This window comes from Nanorana parkeri, unplaced genomic scaffold, assembly GCF_000935625.1.
Source record: "Nanorana parkeri isolate BGI_ZX_2015 unplaced genomic scaffold, ASM93562v1 scaffold1331, whole genome shotgun sequence".
Classification (NCBI taxonomy): Eukaryota; Metazoa; Chordata; class Amphibia; order Anura; family Dicroglossidae; genus Nanorana; species Nanorana parkeri.
In genome coordinates this window covers 13561-24416 of record NW_017307599.1, presented here as the reverse complement: position 1 = coordinate 24416, position 10856 = coordinate 13561, and positions in this window count along the sequence as shown.

The window sequence follows — 10856 nt, the reverse complement described above, 5'->3', positions numbered from 1 at the left end:
TTTGTTGGGGGGGGCTGGGGGGGGGTGTGTTGAAACCTGTTAGTAGATTCTGGCCATTTACGGTTAATAGGTAAACCTCTGAAAAGGACGAAAAGCTGGGCGCTGTCATGGGGGGTCTGTGCCAATGCCAAAAACAAAAATACAGTGGAGACAGGGTCTAGCTTATACAGCTTACAGGGCAACATGGAAATACACAATCCTACAAATGACAGGTTTGTGGGATGCCTTAAAGCTGTAAATTTTTGAACCAGCATGATTTGAAGGGACCTTCTCAGTCACAGCAAACTTTGGCCTGAAATTGTTTTCAGGTGACTTGACTGACAGACATAGTAGCCTTTAATTGTTCGGTCAAAAGAAAAGGTGGCACTGATGATGTACCTTATCACTCTTCCTCCACTAATCGCGCCAAAACCCTTTGAAACTGGCTACGACGGGATCCAGTAGAATTGTGCGAGTACCCCATTATTTCTCCCTCTCTCTAATTATCCTTAACTATCTGTCTTATCTTTCTATTGACCTAAATTATCAATCCCTTTGGAACCACTCCCCCTAATATCTATGTCTGCCACCCCCCTTTAAACTGTTTTTGAGCTTTCCATTTCTGCCTTGTTGCATGTGAAGTCTTTTATATCTCTCCTATTGCTCTTAGGAGGAGGACTGGTAATGACAAAACGATAAAGAGAGCGGAGCAAGAGAGGGTGGGGTTAGAGCCTGTCATTGTTCTTGAGGAGTCCTTGCTCCAGGCAGAGGACAACAGTCATACAGCAGCACCATTCTTTAAAGGGCCAGCAGCTGGTGTTTTCCAAAAGACTGCATGCAGGTGGCAAAGAGGAGGGAGCAGGATATTCTCAATGGAGAGATAGAAGTGAAAAAGCAATGGTGTGCTGGAAAAGAGAGTGAAGGGATGCCACTACACTATAACCACTCCTAATCCTGGTAATCCAAGCCCCATTTTCTTCAAGCTGTTTCAACCGCAAAACCTCTTACATAATCTAGTGGCAGAGAGAACACATTTTATAACACAGGGGTAAGGGCAGACAGCAGCAAACAGATCTGCAGCAGCAAACATTAAATGTAAACTGTATAGTCAAGCCTAAAAGGAAAGGTAGAGGTGCTGCCACATGGAGGTAGTAGGTGCAGAGCATTGCCAATATGACTTCTTCCTCCTTCTGCTCCTCCTCCCCTTTTTTTCATGTCTTTCTCCTTCACCTTCCCCCTTTATGTCATTATGGCAAAAGCAGAGACTCTGGAGAGCTGATATTTTTTTTTCCACCCCACCAGTGGCTCATCATCCAGGAAGTCTGCACCATTCTGGCCCCTTTTGAATTGGTGACTAAACTGGTGATCTGCTATAAGGAAGGAATTAGTGGCACAACTACTCATGTCCCTCCTAGAGCACAAACTGCATGGTCTGATAGATGGGACCACTGCAACACTACATTCAGTGCAATACCTCCCATATATAGCACATAATTCCTGGGTTTAGGGAATTATGACACCCCACCATATCCAGTAACAACCGTCCCATGCCAAGTTAACCTTCCCCAAGTTGCTGGTGTGAAAGAAAAAAAGCTGTTTGGCAGAACTGCTGCTATACCAGCTGGTTAAAACAGCCCCTTTCCTCAAGTTTATGGGCTCTATCATCCCACAGTAACATATTTCCACCTGCCAACATTTTTGTTATGTTTTTAACATTTAACATTATTTACCAATTTACTTTTTTAAAATATTTTCTTTTTTCATACCTTTTAAACTATCACTTGTTTTCTGGTCAATTGTTCCTTAATTGTCTCTATGATGCCTTTATTGTTAGTACAGTAAAACAGCTGCCTTGTGTCTGAGCCCTCCTTTTCTTTTCAATCTGCTCACAAAACTTCCCTGCTGCTGGGTAATTTTTTATTAGGTGTCTGAGATTTATCAAAATACCTGCCTTAAGCTGGTAATATTTTCTTCAGTGAACTTGTGGGCTGAAAGAAAAAAATATAACAGATTCCTTCATCCACATTAAACAGTATAGATGGACGAATCCCCCACTGTCTCCACTGTATACTAACAACGGGTGCTGGCCGCTGTCAGGATACCTGAATGGTGCTTGCAGTTAGTTGGCTGCGAGATCTGTTTGACTAAAGATTTTTCAACCAGCTGCTTCAATGTCCTGATCAAGGGATGCCGGCCGGAAGGGTGCCTTCATTAGGAACCAGCCACATTTTGTATAGTGTATACCCTACTTTAAGCTAAATGTGGTTCCACATTTAGCCTATTCTACTTGGTCACAGTTATGTACTGTCCAGCTACTGGCCAAATTTTTACAAGCTTAAGCTTTGATATATTTGGGTAAACATCAGGGGTTGCGGTGCATCTGGGGTGAAGGTATGCATTGTTTTGGGTGCACAGTGCTTTTTTGTGTGCCTTTTGTGTGTTTACCAAAATAAGAATATCAAATTTGATTATTTGTGTAGTTTTTTTTAATATATATTTCAGAACTGGAATGTTTAAACAGAGTAATTCAATTTTTTTTATTACATAAAAGGTTCATAGACAGGAATTCTATATTTATTGGAAAACTGGTGGTTTATTACTGTGATATAATGAATATTCTATTTATTATGCTTTTACAATGATTTTTAATAAAATATGTTTGTTTTATAGATGTGTTCAGAGGTCAAAGGTGTGGGTGTTTTGAATCATATTAAAATGCATTACGAAGGGCAAAGGTTGCCAGACATGTTAAGTTCCATCAACAGTTCTTGCTTAGCAAATGAATTTGCGTAGATATGGAACTCTCAATCTATGTAAAAGTGAGGTTGCTTGAAAAACATGCACTATTGGTGGGACTTGAAAGCAGATTTGGCAAACACTGATGTAAATCCACCTACATTGAACTTTTGACCTAAGACTTTTCAGCAGTCTTAACATTTATTTTCAGTTTTGATCGAGGGTCATTAAGGCTGGCTCATGTTAATATATATTTTCTGCCAGTGTATCTTCAAAAATAACTGTATCTTGGAAGAGATAATACTGGGGAGATTGTTACTTTGAATTTTAGCCATCTATTACTCTCTGCAATATATTTTCTATGTACTGATTTCAAAGCTGTCAAAAATGTCCTGGTAAAAGTGGTTTAGTGTTTCTCTAAACACTCTATAAACAATACTTGCTGGGACATTTATTGGCATGGAACATAACCGGAACTGAAGGCTCTCTAATCATTTTTGTTATTTTCGAATTTCATTTTCATTTGCCTTCATAACTCAGTGTGTTCACGTATTTAATTTGAACTCATCCATTCCGTTTGGTTGTCTGTTTTGGCTCCATCTCACTTGCATTCTCTTTTATTTCGAACCATCTCTCTTCTTTCCATCTGTCTGCAACCCATTGGAACACCACAGATATTTTACATCCACGTAAGTGCCTCTTTGCAATCTCTCTCTCTCTTCTGTAACATCTGTCATATCAGTGACCCTGACTGTCCCTGCACGCAGCTTTTGGGAAATAGAAGGACATTAAAAAGATGAAATTAGACATTATTTTGGAGAGATAGGATGCTCGGCATGAGCAAAGAGCTTGCCTACCGTAAGAGGGCTTATTTATGGTATTAACTTACTAAATCTCACTATGCATTGAAGGGAATTGATCAAAACTGGAGCAGACAAAATCTGGAGCAGCTGTGCGTGGCAACCAATCGGTTTCTATCTTTCATTTTCAAATCTTAACTGAACAAACTGAAGAGCGAAGTTGATTGGTTGCCATGCACAGCTGATCCAGATTGTGCCTGCTCCATTTTTGATAAATTTCCTCGATTATGTTTTTGTAAATAGTTAAGTTACATTCATTTTAAGTTAAGCAGTCTTATACAGAACACAAGTATAATGATACACAGAATGTTTTTTATCAAGTTGTTTTCTATTATATAGTGGATCTTTATAGTTTATGCTCTTGTATAGTTCTGTGTAATATCCCATATAGAGTAAAACAAAGGGTTTATTCTCTAATGAAATGATGTATATTGAAGGGTCCACCCTTTCCTATTTGCTTAAATTTGAAAGTACAGCTGTACTGCTACAAATGAAACCTAGTATTGCAGCTTGTTTTCATTTAAATGTCACGTTTTTTACAGTACAATAAACAAAAGTTAGAGGAAGCTTAGAAAGTCAGTATATTGGGTTGCAAATCACAGAGTTATGGTGTATCTAAAGCCGAAACTTGTTTTCTTGTTTCGTGCAGAGTTGAGAAGAGTTAGCACACCTGTCAGGTTTTTTGTTATCTGTGTGCCCTCTTTGGGGAAATTCACCTCTCTATTTATCCTGATAATCATTGTCACCAGAAATCAAAGTTAGGGAAAATTCTAAATTTTAAGTTGTCAGCAAAAGAAGGATAAAGGAAAAGTATTCCACTGGAGATGTTTGTTGTGGTGACAACTGTCTTAGAGAGGAATGTCCTCATTTTAAAGAGCTTTGCTCTTACGTCCTGTTTTCCCTATTGTTTGTTGCTTAATCACATCAACATTCAATGTTCACCAGTAAGATTGCTGACAGGAAGTAGACAAGTGTAGTCCATCCTGTATATAGTACCGAGCATATTCACTTCCGATAAAGTTCTTATCAATAAAAAATGTTTTGATTCGGATACATTTTTTACATTATCCAAATTGAAAACATTTCCTAATACATGCATTTTCCAAAGATCTACATGTACAGTATGCACTTCCTATAATATTCTGTGTTTGATGACATGTATATTTATATATTGCTGTGATGAGATGTGCTCACATAAAAGATAAGTGTACATTTATATTCCTGTTTATATGCTATTCTTAGTTGTACTGCAATATGAGTCAACACTCCCATGCATTAATGTCAAAGGTGTTGTCATTGTCCAACATGTATTGCGCTTGGTGACTGAAAACTAAAAAAAGCACTAAAAAAAACACTTATTTATTCATAGCCCTTCTTCCCACATATAAACACTGCATTAAAAAAAAAAAAAAAAAAAGCCTGTGACGAAAGACTTAATAAAGTAAATTACCGTACTGACTTCTGCTTACTGTGCCTAGGGGAGGTTGATGTCACTATTTTTGAAGCAAGATGATTTAGAATGCCTGTTGCCCCAAATCTCACAAGAAAATACTCACTTTGCTGGGGCATTTTATTGTGAGACTTAGGGTATTCAGCAGTGTCTGGGATCTCACTAGATAGATGGTGAGGTCAACCCTGCAGTATGGAAGCCAGGGTAAGGTAATGCTATTTACTAACTTATTATTTCCAAGGGCTTTTTTTCAATTTTACTACAGTGTTTTGTCATGGAGGTGATGAATAAATAAGCAGACATTGCTTTATACTGCAAGGTCGACTTTAAAGACACTGGTAGGGCTTCTACCAGGTGAGGATTCCTCATAATTCTAGCAGAAACTCCACCCCCCTTGTTAAAGCACCACTCCTTGTTTCAATGGTGTCGGCATTTAATTTATTCTCCTAGCATGCTGCCATTAGACAGACCAGCCTGCATGAAGATTGCATTTGCAGTTATGGCAAACATTGATTTTACATTGCAGGTACATAAAAATAATAAGCATATAAAAAGTAAATTTATCCTTTAAGTGCAAAGAGCAATGTGCTATAGTAATCCACAACAACTAATCATGCACTTTCCATCATTAGAATAGACAAAAGCAATTAGGATGATCTTATATTGGTCTCTATAGTTCGCGCTACTTTATACGTTGCTCTTTGCCTTATTAAATATTGAGCAGTATTTTACTAGAAAAAGGCTTTTTTCTTTTTAAAGGATTTGAAAGATAAGCAAGAAAATAGCTCCTGACAACTGCCATCCTACAGGTCAGGGGTGTACTTTATAAAAAAAAAGGTGTGTGGCCATCTTTGATGTTCTGTCTTTTATATACCGAAAGGGAACACAATGTCCCTCTATAGAAGGATTGGCTACCTCAGGAGGTTTTTGGCTTAAGGTTCTCTGTCCTTCATCCCCCAAGCTGAGCAGTCATTGATTACTTACAATAAAAGTCTAGTTGGCAACCCTGAAGTGACTTAAATAAGCTCTGATCTTGGCGCAATGTGGCTGCATTGTAACTCCTCATAGGGGATAAAAACATGACCTAAAGAGTACTGAGATTTAAGAACTCTCACAGCAGCAAACAATTCAAGGTGACATCATTATTTCTGAGCTGGAGTCCTAGGCTTTTCCCTTAGGATAACAGGTTATATAAACCATGCAATATTCTTTGGACTACCTGCAGTTTTATAGGCCAGAGGAGAATGGGATTCATTGCAGGTGCAGGTTATCAACAAGAACAGATGCATGCATGCTAGTAATCACACTAGGGCTGACATTTATAAGTTGAGAAAAGAATTGTGAGCTTATTACATTTTTGATGAAGCTTATAGTGCAAAGAGCAGTGTTGATGTACAGGGAGAAGCAACCCAAAGCAAATTAGATGTAAGAGAGTCAAGGACAGCCATACAGTAGAACTAAGATAGTTGCTGATTGGATGCAGCATTTTTTGGTGTCTAAAGCAACCAACTAGATTCCCCCATTGACACCTGCACCAAAAGAATGACATGACATTATTGTAATCTAAAAGGTTCATGTGGTTAATACATGTGACTATAGTATGCAATATATTGTATCTGTTCTTATTCATATTTTCACTACATTCACATGCAGACCTAATTGCCAAGAGCAAGTGCAGTTGACAGGGATTGTGACAAAGTATTACAATGATTGAAGAACTAAAGCAGCTACAGAAACTGTTTTTTTTCTGTAGCTGCTTTTTTTTTTTTTTTTTTTTACTTTAAAAATTAAACCTTGTAAAAAAAAAAAAAAAGTAGCCATTGTAAGCCACCTTCTGTCACAGTCTGTTTTGCTGATGATCTCACTCAGCAATAAATGTAGAGAAAAATAAGAAAAATATACACTTGCTTAAAAAAGCAATAATGGTTTGGGGTCTTTTTTTTTTAGTTTTTAATACTGCTTTGTGTCTGTAAGCTGCTTGTGAGACTTGCAAGTGTCTCATTCTGCTTATAATTTAGTATCCATCCACAAGCTGAACCTATTGCATGTACCTAACTTAACACACACATACATATATAGAAGTAAACAATTATTACAGCATGATGTGTCAAGTTATCACCAAAGCACTAAGCATTAGCCAAATAGACACAGCAGGTGAAGCATGCTTTGCAGCTCCCTTTGTTTGAAATCTCAGAATAAATCCTCTTGTGGAGGGTGAATCACGGTAGTTCTGTAAGTAAGGGGTTTCTTAAGCCTATGATAACATTAGCAATGCTTTACCAGTGAAAATGAGGGGGTCTGGATAAAAGACTACATAATATTGATATACATTCCAATCAATTGATATGCATATATATTCCAAATGTATCTGACCAAAAAAAAAATAGTTTTCCCTTTTTTTTTAGTTCTGTTTTTCTGTTAAAGAAAATATGTAAAAAAACATTATATACTGTATTCCCTTTTAAAGTTGTGTATTATATATGCTGATTAGGCATAGTATTTTTAGTAATGAGCCACAGACTTTACGTATGAATGGAAACAACTTCAAATGTGCAGTTTAAATGGAATACAGAACAACTGGGTTTACTAAGTTTACTACTAGGGATGCACCGATACCGATACTAGCATCGGTATCGGTGCCAATACCGTGTATTTGGGCTCGTACTCGCCCAAATACTCCGATACCTTTCCCGATACTGGAACTTCCGGACAGACGGAGATTTCCTCTGACCGGCAGTGCCGCAGGGGAACATGGAGCCGGGAAGCTGGCTCCATGCTGTTTGGGCAGCTCAATGCCAATCAGCAACAAACCGGGTAAACAAATCTGATATTATGGTGACACGACCCCCACCTTGCAGACAAATCATTCCCCTCACATTGATCCTCAGCAGCAGTCATTACTGTACCAATCCCTCGGCCAGCTGGGCAGATACTCTCCCGGATCTGTCCATGTCTCCTGTGTGCTCAGTGCCAGCACCGCCTGCCTGATGCTGTTAGCGGATGTCTGAATGAGAGCACTGGGCAATCTGCGCATGCGCAGGGTGAGGGCCGATCAGGTGGACGCTGTACACCCAGGAGACGTGGGCAGATCTGGAAGATAATTTTTAGAACATTTCCTACTTTGAAAAGTTTCAAATGCCATATACACCTTCTTGACCTAATTTGGAGCATTGTTGTACAACATATTTGCTCCAGTTTGCACACAAATAAACCACATACACATGCCTGCTATCTTGTCTGTCATCATTCATATTTTTGGTAGCAGAAAAGGCATGATGATGATGTCTGTGTGTTTGGCATCATTTGTAAGCAACATCAATTATTTGCTGTCCTTCATGCTATCAGGAACTTGTTTTGATAATTAGAGATTTTAATTAAAGAATTAGAAAATGACTTCATATTTTATTGATTAGCCTTGTCTGTCTTTGAGGTAACAATACACTGTGGAATCGAGGGATATAAAACATTGTGCACTGCATGGAAATGAAAGTTATACATATACTGTAAGTGTATTGGTATTTGTATTTTAGGAACAGAACTCCCAGTATCAACCAGCACTCTTTATTACAGTGAGTAGAAAGGGTGTGGACCATTTGTAGTGTGCATGTTAAGATAACCACTAAATCAGATTCAGTAAGTTTTAATATTGGAACTACATTGCCTCTAACATAGAAATTCTTAAAAACTAACAGTGGCATCAAATTTTTTAATCATATAGTCTTATTGGCTAGTGCTCTTATAATGTTCTTCTGATCATCCAGTTGTAGTCAACTTTTGTTTATATAGTAGGCCTTAAATGCGCAAAGATCCTAAAACCATAATAATAGTACTCACCCCATTGAGGACTGCTAACATTTATTTTCCTATATTATCTCTCCTCTCCAGTCTTTTGATTGGGAAATGAAAGAGAAACAGTAGGTCTATAAAGTCTTCCATGTGTTCCCTTCTCCTGTAAGCATATTTGCAGTATTAGGCTATCAGCACTGCCGAAAGCATTTAAACCCTGATTTTCCCAGACAGCTGACTATCTCTCTCCTAGTCTTACTTTACTCAGGATTTCAGAACACTTATACAAAGACAGATTCAGGTATCCCTACCAATGATCATCTTGAATGATTGCTTAATGGGGCTAAAGGATGATTTAAAAAAAAACAAAAAAGATGCATGGAGTTAACCTTCAGGTCCCTACAAATATTGGCAACTGCTTAAACATCTCTTATTTTTTTTTTTTAAAGTCTTGGCCCAACCCAAATCCATTTTTGATTAGCTAACATTCTAAATCACCCTAGTTTGTGGTAACATCTGACCAAAAATATCATAAATAATAGGAATAACATTATAAAAAAAATAATATAAACATATGGTATATATTGGCTGCACGTAGTGAAGGAAATTATAGGTAAGACTTTAATGAATATTCATGACATTCACTGAATGATTCCACTTATTTTATTCAGCTAATTTAGTTTTACTTGCTCAGCTTTGGATTGCATTCTCTTCTTCATTACATGTGCCATATTGTGTTCGTTTGAAAGTGTAGTACTTTATACGGTAACAATGGCAGCAGCAGTTTAACATGATTCATATCTAAAGGAGCAAGTGGAAGAGACAGTTCTTCATAGCTACGTATCAGTTATTCTGATTTACTGTCTCTTAAACCAGGAGGAAAACAACATATAACACAACATAAATATGTGCTTGAGATTCTATTGCCAGTGCTTAAAGTATATTGGTAAAACTTTCAGCAAGGAGTAAAAAGTAAGTCAGCTTTTCTAGACTTTTAAGAAATACGGATGAAGAATGTACTGTAAGTCTTTAAAAGGATACGGATTGTGAATCAGCAGCTTTAGTTGTATTTAAACAGCATAATCCTCAAATAAATGCTATCACAGAAAAAATACATAAAATAATATTCATAATTAAATACTAACAGCATGATTGCTAGAGTGGTAGGTTTGGTGTTTCTCCATAAATGGTTGCCCATGGATTCTGTTTTGGAGGGTTTATTACTGTGTCTTGAGTTAGGTGCATTGATCATCAGACATTGATTTTAATTTAAAAAGACTCACATAGCCCAAACTGTACTTGCTGAAATTCAGTAAGGAGGCTACTTGAACCTAGTACAAGAGAAAATGTAAAAGTAGTCAAGAGAAAGCTGCATTGTTTAAATTTTCACTACTTAATTGAGTCACTTTATTGTGAAATGATCTGCTATACTGAAAGAGAAGACAAAGAGTGTGACTCCATCGTGTAAAAACGTTTTAATATAACGATATAAAAGCAGCTGAAACCATACTCACAAACAAATGGATTTAGCAGGCATAAGAGAACCATGGGCAAACGAAGAACACAGATAGTGTGTGTGAGCCGCAACCAATTGGTTCTGAAGGAGGCGTGGCATCTGAAACGCGTAAACCAGGAAGGACATACAGCATGTTGGCTGCGGTTCACACACACTATCTGTGTTCTTCTTGCCCATTATTACGAACCTGGTCTGGGAGACCGGATGGTTGAGGAGGCTTCCCTTGCACCTCGTTTCTAAAAGCCCTTTGAGGATGGTGACAGAGGCCAGGCAGACACCGAGTGGCACGAGTGCCAGTAGTTATGAAACCGTGCAAGTGGAAGGGTAATCCAGAATTCAAAGTCGAGGCAAGCCGAGGTCAAAATCCAGGAGGTCAGTTGCAGTACCGAAGAAAGAGGCAGAAGAATAATCAAAACAGTCCAGGGTCAAAAAGGCAGGCGCCAGTCAAGGCAGGTAGTTGAGGCAGGAACGGGTCAAAATCCAGGCAACGGCAATCTAATATTCAAGACAGGAAACAGGAGACACAACA